The 16,521-nt window shown below is 49.1% G+C and overlaps 1 long non-coding RNA gene across 1 annotated transcript; it reads right to left on the bottom strand.

Annotated features, from left to right (window-relative positions):
- Window positions 1–6,696: 6,696 nt before the first annotated feature.
- Window positions 6,697–15,778, bottom strand: LOC134807105 (uncharacterized). Its single transcript, XR_010146740.1, has 2 exons — window positions 15,639–15,778; window positions 6,697–7,130 (listed from the first exon to the last, which is right to left on the bottom strand). It is a non-coding gene; the product is annotated as an uncharacterized LOC134807105 (long non-coding RNA).
- Between the last annotated feature and the right edge of the window lie 743 nt (window positions 15,779–16,521).

Genomic DNA, 16,521 nt, shown 5'->3' on the forward strand with positions numbered 1-16,521 from the left:
GATGGTAGTTACTGCAGGCTAGCAATAAATATCGCTTGAACACTGAGTGAGTATCAAGACTCACTCCAGCTCCCACTCACTTGAGGGGCTGTGATAGCAGATGTGCCAGGCCCCGGGCAGGCAGAAAACTCCTGGCTGTTCACTCTGCCCCCTGGTCCTCACAGGAGGTCAACTCAGCCCCAGAGGTGAGGCGAGCAAGCCCCAACGCCATGATCCCTCTGCGTCCAACCTGCCCCTTCCAGGCCTGCCTAGCTCCTGGAGTCACCCCAGAAACTCCCCCCAGCACACATACTGTCATCTCTTCACCGTGAACTGTATTTAAAATGTAAATAAAAAAAGGCTTTTAGGAGATTTAACTGTTTCCCTTGGTATTTAAATTATTCAATTATAACTAAAGCTATTAAAATACAGTTAATTAAAATTGTTAGATTGTTTTCCTTTGCACTGATCGCAGCATTGCCGACTTCTCCCTCTAGCTGTTTAATTCCTATTAAAAATGATAATGCCTCGCTTTATTCATAAATGCAGCAACCTTCCCGCACATTCTTCAAGTGATCTCCTCAACACGAACCGCGCCGTGTTCTTTTCTTCTAGCAGTGAAGCGGAAATTCTGCTGTAGTCTTTAGAGGTTTAATCAGCAGTAAAAGGCCTCAAAATTTAAACATTAGCATTACCAAGTCACAACAAATAATGCAGCCCCCTGTTAAAAAAAAAAGTCTAATTCTGATGCAACGTAATGTCATTAGAGACCAAAGAAGAACCCTGAAGTTTAATAAAAGGTGGGACCCAAATAAAGATTTCATAACTCACAACATAAAATCACCTGATCCACATGTTAAATATTTTATTTGAAAGGTTTCACAGCATTTCCAGTGGGAATAGCTCTGCAGTGGAAGTACAGATGGGTAAGTGCTGCCGGAACAGAAAGCAAGAAAAAAAAAAAAAGGAAGAAAAGATGGCTTCGAGGACCAGCTCTTAGCTTGTTGAGTTTGGCATGTATAAGATGGCGCACCCTGAGAAACTAATTGGTTCTAGTGTTTAAACTCCTGAACCATGTGTTCCCACAAGGATAATGGCTCTTGCAGGTAATGATGGGCAAGGTGGCAAACGTATTTAACTTTCTCGAATGTAGCAGGTGCCACCTCTAGAATTTGGAGTGATTTGTGAGCCACATGTGGTGGAGGGGGTGAGCCTTCCAGTCCCCAGATGGAGAAACGGAGGGTATAGTGATGAAATCAGCCCAAGCCACCAAGGGTGACCAGTTGATGAGGAGCCTTCTATGCTCCAAACCAGGCTTGAGTAATAATTATCCCGCCCTCGAGGAACTCGGAGTCCAGCAGGGCCCTTGTAAACCACATATGGGGTACAAGTTCAGACTGCATTTGCTCCAATGAATTATTCCTGTGGGGAGGTGGAAGACTTCAAGAGAGAAGGAAAGATTGGTGCTTTGGCTGGCTGAGAAGATCTCTAGTGGCCCAGAGAAGAAGCATAGGAGAAGATCAAGACAAAGAGGCGGGAAAGAGATGGTGAGTTGGGGCCAATGAGTCATTTTTTAGGGCTGGAGCACGGGCTAGTGGGAAGGTTGTGGTGGGAAAATCTAAAGTCTTAGGAACCCCTTCAGGAAAGGTCTTGAACCTCATGCTTAGGAGTTTTGACTGTACTCTGAAGGTTGCCTACAATTTAGAGACCAACCAAAGCCCATTAACTACCTATGTCTGTCACAGAACTGGGTCCGTGGGAGGTAGTTGGTGGTGTTGAGTGTATTAGTCTGTTCTCATCCTGCTAATAAAGACATACCTGAGAGACTGGGTAACTTATAAAGGAAAGGTTTAATTGATTCACAGTTTCACAATGCTGGGGAGGTCTCACGATCATGGTGGAAGACAAAGGAGGAGCAAAGTCAAGTCTTACATGGTGACAGGCAAGAGAGCTTGTGTAGGGGAGCTCCACCTTATAAAAGCATCAGATCTCATAAGACTTATTCCCTATCATGAGAACAGCATGGGAAAGGCCCACCCCCACGATTCAATTACCTCCCACTGGGTCCCTCCCACAACAAATGGGAATTATGGGAGCTACAATTCAAGATGAGATTTGGGTGGGGACACAGCCAAAAAATATCATTGAGTAAACCAATGAAAGACCTAATGCCTTTCGTGCACTAATTATCTCTGGGAAAGCCATAGGTTTCACCAATAAGCTGGTGGGTACCCTATCCAAAGGATGGTCTCTGCCAACCTGAGCTCTTGGACCTTGGTCTGCAAGTGTCCTGGGCTCTCACACTGGGGCTATGGTCTTCCATATGGACCCATCCACTTTCATATTCTCTTTTGGGGACATGGGCTTTCTCCTTTGTGCAGCTACAGAACCATAATTGCTGAGCTGCTTAGGTTCACCACATGTGCCTCTTGGCCCAGAGAGGCGCAATGCCCAGGGAAGTATAGAGAGGGGATGGCTTGATGTTCACATCAATAGTGTTCTTCATTAGAAAAATGCAAGTGAAAACCACAATGACACCCACTGTGCAGCCACTACAGTGACTGTAAGCAAAAAGGCAGCAATGCCAAGTCTTGTGGTGAAGATGTGAAGAAACTGGAACCCTCATGCACTGCTTGTGGTGTGACCACCTTGGAGGACAGTTGAGAAGTATCTTAATGAGTTAACACATACCTCCTGTATAATCCAACTGTTCCATATCCGGGAAGAGAAATAAAAGCCTATGTCCATAAAAGACCTGAATAATTGTAGCAGCTTTATTCATAATTGCCAAAGAATGGAAACAGCTTTAGTATCCATCAACAGAGGAATGGATAAATTAACTGTTCTATATCCATTCAATGGAATATCACTCAGCGATAAAAAGGAATGAGCTATCAATACATACTACAGCATGAATGGATCTCAGAAGAATGATCCTGGGTGAAAGAAGCCAAGCAAACAAGAGTGCTTACTGTATGATGTCATTTCTATTAGGTTGGTGCAAAAATAATTGCGGTTTCTGCCATTACTTTTCATGGCAGCTTTGTTGTCATTTATATAATGGTTGGTGCAAAAGTAATTGCGGTTTTTGCCATTAAAAGTAATGGCAAAAACCGCAATTACTTTTGCACCAAACTATATAAAATTTTAGGTAATGCAAACTAATCTGTAGTAACAGAAAGCAGTTGTCTGGGGGATGGAGGTGGTTGGGAAGGAGCTATAGGAAGGAGTTATGAAGGAGCAGGAGACTCAGGCATGACAGTTGTGTTCATTCTTTGACAGTGGTAATGGCCTCGTTGGTATATACATGTGTCAAACTTACAAAAGCATACACTTTAAATACTTGCAGACTGTTGTATGGCAACTGTGCCTCAACAAAGCTGCTTTTTAAAAAGTTAAAAGAGCTAGGACTTCAGAGTTTTCTTTTTCATAATTTTAATTTTGGTATGGTTTCACATGTACAGAGAGGCAAGAATAGTTCAGGACCCCCACATGCCCCCCACCTTGATCCACCCACCACTCACATGTTATCTCATGTGCTGTATTGTTCTCTTTCTATTTTGCTTCTCTGAACTATTTGAGAATTAAATTGGAGTTGTTGTTTGCCATTCATCTTAAATGCTGTAGTGTGTCTTTCTTTCTTTTCTTTCTCTTTCTTTTTCTTTCTTTCTCTTTCTTTCTTTTTTTTCTTTCTTTCTTCTTTCTTTCTTCCATCTTTCTATCTCTCTTTCTTTTTTTGACAGAGTTTTGCTCTTTCACCCAGGCTGGAGTGAAATGGCACGATCTTGGCTCACTGCAAACTTCTCCCCTGGGTTCAAGCAATTCTCTTGCCTCAACCTCCCAAGTAGCTGGGATTTACAGGCGTGCACCACCATGCCTGGCTGATTTTTTTATTTTTAGTAGAGACGGGGTTTTGCCATGTTGGCCAGGCTGGTCTCAAACTCCTGCCTTCAGGTGATCCACCCGCCTTGGCCTCCCAAACTGCTGGGATTACAGGCACGAGCCACCATGCCCTACCTAGTGTGTATTTCTTAAGAACAAGCCACTCTCCTACCCTCCAAAGTATTGTTATCAAAATTAGAAATTTTAACATTGATGCGATACTAGTATTATCCGATCTGGACTCCATATTCAAATGTCCCCAGTTGTCCCCACAGTGCCCTTTATAGCTGTCTTCTCCACACTCTGGGATCCACTCCTCAAGCCCACAACTCCTTCCACTCTTGCGTCCTAGTGTCCTCTGACCTGAGTTCAAGTCCTGGCTCCATCACTTATCCCATGACCGCATGGACACTCACCCCCTGCAGCCTGAGGGAAGGCTGAAGGAGAGGACATCTGTGCAGCGTCTCCAGCATGGTGCAGTGCCGAGGGAGCTTTTGGGGAGTGGGCAGCAGCATGCACAGCCCAGTGCACCCAGAGCCATTGCCCCAGACATTCTTCAAACACCTGCAGTGTGCAGGCTGGCCTCATCTCAAACAGAGCCCTGTGGTCCGGCTTCTCCTGCCCAGCCTCAACCTGCCCTCCTCTCGCATCCTCAATATTGTCACGCTGACCCAGAGCAATAAGCATTTCCCAGCAGCTCATCAAAGGCAGCCGTCCTCTGGCAAAAGAGACAAGTGGGCTGCAATTGTGACTTTTCAAAAGCTTCAATTGGTGAAATAATTCCCTCTGGAGTTTTTTTGGAATATAACATTTTTCTTCTTGTTTAAAAAAATGTGTCATTCTTTTTCCTTCTCCCCTTCCTACCACGTATTACTCAATGCTGCAGGAAGTTCAGCCTCAACAGTGAAGATGCCCTTATCCGGGCAGGAGGTGTCCCTGGTCATCAGCTCCATCTCTCAGGGCCTCCTTCCCACACTGGAACACATGACCTGTACCTCCCTGGACTGAGCTGACCCATGAGGGTGGACCATGACCAGGAGGAGCAGGGCCAGGGGCTGCTGCCTGGAAGGTAGCCTGGAGTGAAAGCTTTGCCCATTTGGGATAATGATAACTAAATCTTCAGATCATCTCTCTTGGGTAGTTTAAATGCAGTTGGAACTCAGCTGCTTGGCTTGGCATATGTAATATAAGTGAAAAGATCACCAACAGAAGGGCGCAGGGGAGCTCAACCTGCAGAGTCACAAGCAAATGGAGGCTGCGTGTGGACCTGAGACTGAGACATGCAGAGAAGATGGAGCGGTGGGCTGGAGGGAGCTCGAGGTCAGTGCAGTGACCGAGGTGCCAGTCTGGGAAGCAGGGTGCCACATGTGACAAGAGGGAGTGATATCACATCCTGGTATGCTCACCTCCCCCCAGTCCTGCAGACACCTCCCCCAGATTCTTACACTGCCTGGCTGTATCTGCTTCCTAGGTTTGTCAAGGAAACAAATGACCCTAAACTGATGGGGGCGAGAAGCCTGAAATCAGGGTGTCAGCCAAGTGGGCTCCCTCTGGAGGCCCTTAGGGAGAATCTATCCACATCTCTTTCCTGGCTCCTGGTGGCTCCAGCCATGCTCAGCACTCCTTGGCTGGCAGGCACATTCTCCAGCCTCTGCCTCTGCCTTCACTCCTATCATCACAGGACTTCTCCCTTGTGTCTCTGTGTCTTTTCCTTTTCTGTCTCTTGAAAAGACACCTGCCATTGTTTTTAGGCCCACCAAGGTCTAAATTCAGAATGAGCTCATCTCAAGATTCTTACATTATCTCTGCAAAGACCCTAATTTCAAATGCCCCATTCTGTGGTTCCAGGTAGACATGATTGAGGGTAAGGGGCACTGTTCAACCCAGTACACTGGTTGTGAGGGTGAAGGTTCCAGTCCTCACTATGGCTCCCTCAGTCCTTGCTACAAGACTCCAAAGCATGGGCTTGCTTGGACAAGTGGCTATTCCTTGAAACCTTGAGAACCTTGTTGTTTAAAAGAATAAGTCTCATGGGAGGAATGTGGGCTTTTCTATGGGCTGAAGTGTCTCAGGTGGTCTCTGAGCCTCATTCTTCAGATCTCAACTTTCTACCAGCCCCAGCTGGTCCAAGATTATTAGGCAACTGGTGGAGATAATGTAGGGAAGGAAGGGTTTGTTAGAGAGAAGACCTGTGTAGTGCTGGAAACAGACACAATTTGTGAGTTGTGGATGGCACAGAGATCCCAGAGCAAGCAGGGATGCTGGGAGGGTGAGTGACAGCAGAGAAACCCTACCTGAGCTTCTTACCAGGCAGTAGCATTGGACTCATACTTACCGCTCTGAGCCTCAGTGTCCTCACCACTTACTCGATTTCACAAATGCCAGTTGGACACCTGTTAGGTTCCAGAACCAGGCTGGGTGGTGGAAACATGGCAGTGGGGAAGGCACGTCCCCACCGGGGCTTGACGAGCTCCCCATATGATGGAGGAGAAAGGCTCATGAAGGACCAAGGGGTCATCAGGCACTAAGGGCTGCAACAGCATTCAGTACAGCACCCTGGGAACACTGGTGGTGAGGTAGGCAGGGAAACACCCCTAAAAGAGGTGATGCCAAGCTGGGTCTTAAAGGAAGCTTAAGAGTCGTTCAGGAAGACAGCAGAGACTACGGTCCCAAGCTAAGCTCATGGCAGGAGCTTGCCCTTGGAAGTGCGGTATGGCCCTTGGAAGTGCTCTGTGTATTCAGAAAGGACATCATCACCTCTACGGGGTTGGAGGGTAGGGACTGTGGTGGAGACTGCTAGAGACAAGCTTGTAGAGAGAGGCAGAAACACTTGAATGCAAAGGAGTTGGGACTTTATTCTGTACCTGCTGGGGGCCGTTGGAGGCTGTTAAGCCTACTGTGTAGGATGAACAAATTTGCAGTGCAGAAAGATCACTCAGGCAGCAAGAGGGGACAGAGGGCGCAGGCTGGGAGCAGGGAAACAGGCAGGAAGCTATTGCAACAGCCCCGTGAGAGATGACAAGGGCAGTGGCATGCGACGGAGAAGAAGGAGTGGATGCAAGAGGTATGTGAGGAGCAACCTGCACGGGGCTTGGTGACCTCACACCAGCCAGCTTTGCTGACCTGTCTGTGGGTCACAGAAGATAATGGATGTGATGCACTTTGAAAGCTGCAGAGCACCTTGTCTGGGTGCCATGGCTGGTTTTGACCGGATCATGAAATGCAGCCTCTCTCCTCCTCCCTGGCTCATCTCTGCTGCTTGCTTTTGCCTGTAAGCAAGGGAGAGAGGGGAGGTGAAAAACAGAGACATTAAGTGCCAAAGCTTATGTTAATACAGCATTAAGGTTGAAAATGTAATCTCCTAGGAGTCAGGAAATTCTGAACAAGGGGTTTCCATGGCAACCCAGCCACACTGCTCCTCTGTCCATTCGGGCCCTGTTTTCCTTGTTAAATATGATCCCATCGTATATTATATTTTATCGAGTTAAATGTGCTACCCACAGCATGCAGAGCTCCAGCCAGCAGCCCTCAGAGCTGCAGGAAATGAGTGTGTGTGTGTGTGTGTGTGTGTCCAGGGGTGGGAGCCTTCAGAATTCGCCTGATATAACACAGCCACATCTTAGGTCCTCGTATCTAATAAATGAGGTGTAATTCCATTAAAAGCAGCTCCTGTGTATACCAATGAGCAAGGAGGCTGCAAGCCCTGTGTTCAGAAGGGGTCATTCAGGGTGCCTGCCCCTGCTTGGGGTGGGTAGGTGAGGGACGTGGCAGATTCCAACACATCCCCCACAGGAGTGCCCAGCAGCTCCGGCAGGACCATCCCTGCCACCCGGGGCTGCCTCCTGGATGCAGTTCTGAAGAGGTGAACTGGAATTACCTGGCCCAGTGGTTCTTCTCACGCACCAGCCAATTGAAGATCAGCTGTCACTGTTCGTTAGCATCCCAGGGTGCACTGGGCACCAGCAAACAGATGCGGAAAGGAAATTTGATGCTTCTCCAAACCCTGTCTCCCCACTAACACAGCACAGTGGACAAAAGACTTCCTCGGTGGCAGTGGGAGTTAGAAAGAAGGGGGAAATGACTGTCAGGGAGGGCAGCTAAGTAGTGCAGTGTGTGACGGAGAAACATCTGTAGGATAATACAGCGGAAAGAGCATGGAATGTTAGAATCAGGCTGCCTGACCTCAGCCGTCTCCCAGCCATGCGGTCTTCAGCAAGTCCCTTAATTTCCCTTTGTCTTAGTTTTTTCATCTGCAAAATTGGGATAAAATTACCATTAACCTCACACAGGCTTGTTGGAGGATTAAATGGGATAATTGATGCAAAAGCTCACTGTAAACTTCTAAATCCCTATACAAATGTCACTCTTCCAGGGAGCTCTAGAAAACCATGCTGGATTCTGGACTACTACGGTAGGCTGTAGAAATTTTGTGATTGGTTCTGGAATTCTGCATTGGATTCCAGAATTCATGGATGGGTCTAGAACACAGACAGACTTTTTCTGTAAAGACTCCGATCATAAATATTTTGGGATTTGAGGGCCATGCTGTGACTACTCAAGTTTTCTGGAGATAAGAAATGAATGGGCATGGCTGGGTTCCAATAAAACTTTATTTACAAAAACAGAAAGTGAACCAGATTCGACCTGTGAGCTGTACTTTGCCAGCCCGGGTCTATAGTGATCTGTGTAGGAAAGCAGTTTTGTGAGAATGCTACTCCTCTCCTCAGAATTTAACTCTCCCTCGTTGACACCCTCCTATCCTCCCATCTCCCACCCACTCACATCCATACCTCTTTCTTTAACCAGCCAACTCAACCTTCCAAAACCAGTTAGAGTCAGCTGCTCCACGAGCAAATTGCAGTCACTTTTGGCCCTTGCCTGCCTCCCTCACAGACTGTGAGATCCTTCCGGCAATCAGCTATGTTACCCAAGGCCCTAGCCCTTAGTCAATGTTTGGTCAATGTTTGTAGAATAGATGGTATGAAAAAACAACAACAAAAAAAAAACAAACAAAACAAAAAACAGAAAACAAAAAAAAAAAAAACATCCCAGGGAGCCAGGACATTGTCATTCTCAGGAAATCTGTGAGCTGGGATCGTTTCCAAAATCTCAGGTCTGGGCACCAATCCTCTAGTTATAAGCTACTCTGTCAGGGCTTCTAGAACCATCAGTAGGCAGCATCTTTATAGATGCAGGCCAACTTGTGTGTCCACAACCCAAGCCTGGGGCCAACCTGTTGTCTACATAGGCGTGGTGGTGCCCTGTGGCAGCAGGCCAGATGGGCAGGAGCCCGTCAGCGGAAGGCTATAACCTTAGCGAGAAGGTGACAGCCACAGCACCCCTCCCTCTGAGGGAAGGCGCCCCATGTGATCAAGCACATGTGCTCCTGCTCATGACAGCGCAGCAGCCTCCTCATGCCACCCTTGGGGAGCCTCAGCCTCCTCCAGGCTGATGATGTGGAAGCTTCCAGAAGTGCAGCAGCCTCTCAGCTTTCCCATTTGCTAGCTTCCCCCATCCTCCTCCTGGGCACAGCAGACAGGCAGAACCAAGTTGTGTAACTCACCTCTGAGTCACACTTCCCCTGTTTCCCCCAGCACGGCATCTGCTTTCTGCCTGACAGAGCCAGGCTTCCTCGGGACAGCCAGACAGGCGGCTATTGTTCAAAAGTCAGGGCCGGTTTGATGGGCTCTCCCGCCCCCAGTAGATGAGCTAGGAAGATGTCACTTTTAATTACAATGGTGAGGGAATAGGTATAGGTGTGTGCGTGCGTGTGTATGGAGCAGGGTTCCACAGGCTTGTGCAATGTGCGTGTGTCTTCACATCGTGACGTGGGTGTGTCCTTAGTGCAGGCTTGTGTATTGCATAGGTGTGTGATGGGTACATGTGTGCTTGCACACGCAGGGCTTTGTGTGTGCACAGGCAGATGCTTTTGGGTACATGGGAGGCTGTTTTTCCTATATGTGCTGTGTGCCTAAGAATGTCTGCTGTGTGGCCATGTGCTTTCATCTGGGTCTGTGCGTGTCTTTAATTTAGGACTCCTTCTCTGGAGGATTCGATAGCTTCCACCCTCTAGCCTTGGCAAATGAATATTTTATTACTTTTCTTTTGCCATAGCATTAAGCAGTTTTCCTGCGAAGAGCGAAAGCATGACACACTCCAGCAGACAGAGACAAGAGCTCTGATGTCAGAGCCCTGAAAAGCAAATCATCCTACGACGACGTCCCAGGAGGGCTCGCAGATGCTGGGTGTTAGGGCCATTAACAACTGATGAGTCAGCCCTTTACCCGTTCGTCCGACAGCATTCTCTCGAAATATAAAGCCAGCACACCCATTTCACAGGAGGCTGGAGGGAGCTGCCTGCCACTCCTCCCAAAGCCAGCCCAAAGCTGTTTAATTTTTTTTCTCACTTCCTGGTCCTCCTGTTAGGCAAAAGCCTGAATCCTGGGAACAGAAGGTCATCGTATAACCCAGAGCTGGCAAGTGAAAGGTCCTGACTTCTCCCCAGGCTCAGGGTGAGGGCCAGGCAGCCAGGCTGAGAAGGAGCCAAGAACACAGGAGGCAGGAGGCCGTGGAGGCACAGTGGGAACACCGATATCAAGACAGTGAACAAAGACAAGCATGTAAAGGATGGATTCGTAAATAGGTCATCTTTATATTTCACTCCCCCTTGGGACAGTCTGCAAGGCTGGGGAGGACATGTCTCAGGCTGACCCCCTGAGGAATGGGTTGTACACCACCAACTCTAACCTAATTGGTAGAGGGTTGGCTGCCCCCATAGGCAAAACTAGCACCCTGTGCTGCAGGCCCAGGAAGCTTTAGACATAAGGCAAACTGCTGAGAAGGCCAACGGGGTAGGCTCTGCCATAGCACCCCTGAAAGGCAAGTGGCCTGTCCCACGTCTCCAGAGCTGCAGAGCCACGCCAGGCCCTTGCACTCCTGTCTCTCCAGCGGCTCTCTCCATCCACAGTGACTCAGATGGTGGTAGAAGCTCCTAGCTTCCCTGTCTCCCATCTCTCTAGAAGATGGCTTGGAACAAGAAGTGCTTACTCCGGGACCTTGAGGCTGGGCCTTTGTGGGGCAGGGGCTGCTCCCCACTGCTGGCAGTGAGTCTGCCACCCAAGTTCTCTGAACCAGAGCAGCCAGGATGGGGATGAAACAGAGCCACATCTGAAACTCTGGAGCACTGGAGCTGGAGACATCATTCCTTGGTTCGCTCCTTCCACAGATAGTCACTGGGTGCTGACTGCATGTTCTGGAATAAGTGTAAAAGTCTCCAAACAAGAGCATTAGAAAAATAAACAGTGTAAAGGGGCTGGGTGTGGGGCTCACACCTGTAATCCCAGCACTTTGGGAGGTCAAGGTGAGAGAATTGCATGAGCCTAGGAGTTCGACACCACCCTGGGCAACATGGCAAGACCCTGTCTCTACCAAAAATACAAAAATTAGCCAGGTGTGATGGTGCATGCCTATAGTCCCATCTACTGGGGGGGCTGAGGTGGGAAGATCATTTGAACCTGGGAGGTTGAGGCTGCAGTGAGCTATGATCTCACCACTGCAGTCCAGCCTGGGCAACAGAGCAAGACCCTTAAGACCCTGTGAAAGAGAAAAAAAGATAGAAAGAAAGAGAGAGAGAGAAAGAAAGAAAGAAAGAAAGAAAGAAAGAGAAAGAAAGAAAAAAAGAAAGAGGGAAAGAAAAGAAAGGGAGAGAAAGGGAGAAAGAAAGAAAAGAAAGAAAGAGAGGAAGGAAGGAAGGAGGGAAGGGAGGGAGGGAGGGAGAAAGAGAGAGAGAGACAGACAGAAAGAAAGAAAGAAAGAAAGAAAGAAAGAAAGAAAGAAAGAAAGAAAGAAAGGAGGGAGGGAGAAAGAGAGAGAGAGACAGAAAGAAAGAAAGAAAGAAAGAAAGAAAGAAAGAAAGAAAGAAAGAAAGAAAGAAAGAAAGAAAGAAAGGAGGGAGGGAGGGGGAGAAGGGAAAGGGGAAGGGGAAGGGAAGGATGAACAAACAGGAGCCTCCTGAGGCTTTTCCATGCTCCGCCCCTGCCCTCTTCCCACCCGTGAATCCTGATAGCATGTTCTTCGTGCTTTCCTTACACCTCTCATTTACCTGCTCTTCCCTGCTGCTGAACTCTGGCTGGAGTGGTAATAAGAGTCATGATTACTATTACTGCCAAGCTCCTGCTTTGTGTTGAGCCTTGTGCCTCCCACACATTGCTTTGCAATAATATGATGAGTTAGGTTCTAGTATCTGCATTTTACAGATAAAGAAACTGAGGTTCTGAGAAGTCCTGGTTCTCACCTCAGGTCACCCTGCAGTGGGCATGGCAGAGATTTGACTGGCTCGATGCCTGTGAAGTGGGTCTTAACACTCTTGTCATAGGTTTCCCACTGGTCTGTGAGCTCCTTGGGGACAGGGCAGTGCCTGACCCACTTGCCTTCAAATGCTCCCCAGAGCTTGGCATCTGGGCCTGCACGGGTGGCCGTCTAGTGGAGGCTCCTTTTGTCTTCTGCTCATCTGACCAGGAGTTCCTGAGTGGCATGTGCCTTAGCAATCATTTGAAGGGTCTGTGGCCAGGCCTGCCCTCAGGCCTCAAGCCACCCCAGTGACCTTCTGCAGCAGCCCTCCCAAAGAAAGAAGTGGGGTTCTTCCCCAAGAAACAGGCAAGCATTGAAACAGGCAGAACAAGAATTCAAAATGTATCCTCACAAGACCCAGCTGTGTGGCCTGGAGCAGGTTACCTAGCATCTCTGGGCCTCTGTTTCCTCCAGTGGGGGATCTGGCCCCTCCCAGGAATGTTATGAGGATGGGACTTGAGTGATATATGGCAGGCCCCAGCAGCAGTGACCCTGATCTTCAGGAAGCTCTCAGCAAATACCGATTCCACCCTGACCAGACTGTGAGCTTTCTGAGGCCAGAGAAAGGGTTTTGCTCGTCTCTGTCTCTCGCATGCCCAGCCCAGGGACTAGCACCACGTGGGGTCCTGCTAAGCGATGCTGCTGTGAAACTGTCCTCAGCCTGGTGGCATTTATAAGAGCTGGCCCTAACATGCAGGCTTGTGAGGTCTCCACCAGAAAACACACAAGTGTGTGCTTCACAGCCAGGATGCAGGCCTGCAGGTGCTGTTCTTAGAAATCGTAGCTGTTCCCTTCTTTCCCTTTGTTTTTCTTTGGCCACTGTCCTTGGTCCCACACCTGCAGTCACAGTCAAAGGCTATGAGAACAAAGTGCCCTGCCTGTGCTGAGTGAATATGCAGGGCAGAGGGCAAACAGAGGGATGAGGCAGGAGGGCCTGCAGACGTAAGATGCACAGGGCAGGTAAGGGCTCCCTTTCCTGCCATGGGGCCACCCCCGCCACCCAGCCCTGGCCTCTCTGGCTGGCCTAGCTCTCTTGGGCTGAAGGTGCCACTTGCTACCACCAGAACCCCGTGCCGGGGCTTCTACTGCAGCCCATCCCTGCTCTTCTCCAGCTTTCCTTTATTGCCAACCTGGCTCCCAGGTGGTGCCTGGGGCTGGTCTGTCTGCTTCCTGGCTGGCTCCTCTTGCTCACCAGCACTCCAAGTTCCAAGATGCTCATCCCTGCTCTCAGTTGTTTGGCACCATATTGCTGTCCTCTTGTCCCATTCCCCTCTTGGTAAAATCCTTGTTTTCAGCTTTATTTGGTACCATCTTTACTGCAGACAGCAAGTCTGCTCTCAGGAGTCCTGCTCATCTGTGGGCTACTGAGAAATCCCCACTTAGTACAAACCACTAGTCCATCAGAGCCCATCTTGCCTGGTGATCACTCAGGAGTGCCCACCTTCTCGCTCCTTCTCCTGGGCCATGATGCCTCTTCTGCCTTCACTAAGTCTAGGTGGTGGGGCAGCCACTGAGCCCAGCCCTTTCCTATCCACCCACTCTTCCCGCAGCTGGGGCCTCCCATGCCAAGCCTGGCACTGATAGCAGGCGCCATGGAGGGCAGACGACTAGCTGGGGGATGAAAACCTCCATTCACGACAATATCAAATCCCTGGCTCCAGAGAGGGAGACAGGTTTGCTCCCAGTTGGAGACATCGCGGGCGAGGGAAGCCGATACGAGAGGAGCGTCTGCTTAATGCAGGCTCTGTTCTTTTCACCTGGCAGGCCAAACACAGCAGCTCACTTGTGTCTCTGAAATCCTAACTGGCTTCCGACAGGGAGCTTTGGGGACTGCAGGGGAGACATGAGGCAGAGTGTGCCAGGCATGCCCCCAGCCGAATCCCAGCTAAGCCAGGGCAGAGACTCAGGGGAAGGCCTGGTGACGGCGGGCCACACCCACATCCAGGGAGGACTGTCAGATGAAGCGAAGCCACGTTATCCAACCACCCACAGCCCTTCAATTGCCTTTTTATTTTCCCTGCCCTGCTTTCCAAGTGTACCCCGCAAAGCGGGTGCAAAGCAATCATAGACTATCAGTGGTGAGGGCCTTGAGCAATTTTTTCATTCTGTTTTCAACTTTTGAGGGTAACCCCCGTAAAGGTAAGCCTCCTTATAAATCTGTATGCTAAACGTGTATACACAAAGCCATAAACTCTCTCTCAAGAAAACTGTATGCCCCAAATTGAGCATATAATTATATGGAATTCACAGACCCTGAGAGTCCACTCTGTAAGCCCCGTAAAGTCCATGTTGAGGATATTTTCCAATGTCTCCTTCAATGGCTGGGAAAGCTGTCTCCAAATAGGGACATCTGACTTGCCAGGAAAACACAGCATGCAGTTGACAGAGAAGGGATCATATTTACATTTATTTGGTAAAAAAGGAAGTGTGACTATTCATGGAATATGTTTTGTAAATGAGAAATATCAAGCTCAGAGTGGCCACTGGGCTTGCACAACCTCCCTTGTTGTCCCCCCATAGCTCCATCCCCCACCATGTTCCACAATGGAAGAATGTTTAGCTGGGCACTTGGCAGCCTACCGTTTCCAGCATCCCTTACAGCTATGTATGGTCTTGCCTCTAAGCTCTACCAATGGGATGTGAGCAGAGATGTGTGGAATTCGAAGTCATATCTTTGAGATGAATGAGTGCGCCCCCCTCCCTCTTTTCTTTCATTCCACTAAGTGGATTGCAGATGTGACAAGGGAGTTGGAACAGCCTTTCTGGGCCACATGTTCAAGGCTGGGTATGACTAAAAAGGTGGGAGGAATCTGGGGCTCTGATGTTTGTGGAGCTACCAGACCAACCTGGGACCAGGTACCTGGGCTTTTACTTCTTCAGCCCCCATTATTTTAAATTTCTTTGCCATTGCCTTAGAGTCACAGTTTTAACACATAACCTCAGATTCCATTTGTCCCCTCATCCAGTAGGTCTCCAAGTCCCCTCAGTGATGGGCATTTCTATCTATCCTTTCTCTTATTCTCATCCCCTTTGCCGCTGCTCTACTCCTAGACCCTGGGGTGGTCCAAGGACCTCTAAGGAGACCTCTTTGTTACAGGCAAACTGCCCTCCAGGCTGGAGCAGCTTTTCTGAAATGCACTCCTGAGCTGGACACTCTATTTCTTCAGCCCTCCAATAGCTCCCTACTCCCCATAGAGCGAAGCCCACTCTCCCCTTCACCTGCTACCAGCCTGACTCACCAACCCCATCTCTTGCTGCTTACTTCAAACTCCCTGTGCTTCCTATACAGGGAATTGTCTGCCCTTTTCCAAGCTCCATGCCACCTCCAAAGCTTCCCCACGTCTCCTGGACAACCTGGTATGTTCTTCTCCAAGGTCCACCTCCTTGGCCGGCCCACCCAGCACCTCTTCCCGCATGCCCCACATCACCTTGGCCGTATCTCCATTGTAGCAGGGAACTCCAGTAACTGATGTCATCTGTCTCCTGCCAGGATAATCAATGCCAGAGTGCTAGAGTGGCTTCCCTAAATCCCTAGGTGCGCACCATGTTGCCAGGATCTTCTGCTCAAGACAATTCTGTTGAGTAGAAACGTATTACTGGAGTAGGAAATGGAACTCAGCTTTCTCTACACCTCTCTGGGGCCCATCCTGCTCTGTTGTGCCTTGTCACCCTAGTGAGGAATTTATTCCTTCACTCCTTCAATCTTTTGTTTCTTCTTTCTGCAAGTGTAACTTCAATGCCGGCACAGTGCCTGGTAGAAGCAGAATTTGCTGAATGCATGAACCTATGCATTCACTGAGTGCTTTTTATTCTATTTTATTTTATTTTAGTTTAGTTTAGTCTCATTTGCCAGGCTCTGACAAAAGGAAGCTGAGCTCTGTTTCTGCGCTTGACACTGGGCACACAGAGCTGGAGAAAGCCCAAGCCTGCTCTCCAGGCCTTCCCAGCCTGGTGGGTCAGAGGAGGCCAGGGCCGTGGGGGAGGATGGAGCCACTGGCTCCCCAGCACCTCCTGGGTGGGTCTCTGTAACATTTATTTTTGCCTAAATGATGTAACCAGACCCGAGGAACTGGTCTTCCCCGCTCCTGTGGGCGGGCTGGAAGAGGTGAGAGGCAGAGTGATCTGACGCTTCTGGCAACGTGATGAAGTCGTTTTCAGAAAGACAGTTTTGTTCTGACTTGAGTGTTTTTCCACATGACTTCATCCCCCGGCAGGCCTTGCTTGGGTCTTATTTTTTGATGGGCCCCAGCCCCATCTGTGTGGATAAAATGGCCTCTGAACCCTTCCCTGGGGCAGCAGTGACAGGACAAG

The sequence above is a fragment of the Pan troglodytes genome, chromosome 8 (genome assembly GCF_028858775.2).
Source record: "Pan troglodytes isolate AG18354 chromosome 8, NHGRI_mPanTro3-v2.0_pri, whole genome shotgun sequence".
Taxonomy (NCBI): domain Eukaryota; kingdom Metazoa; phylum Chordata; class Mammalia; order Primates; family Hominidae; genus Pan; species Pan troglodytes.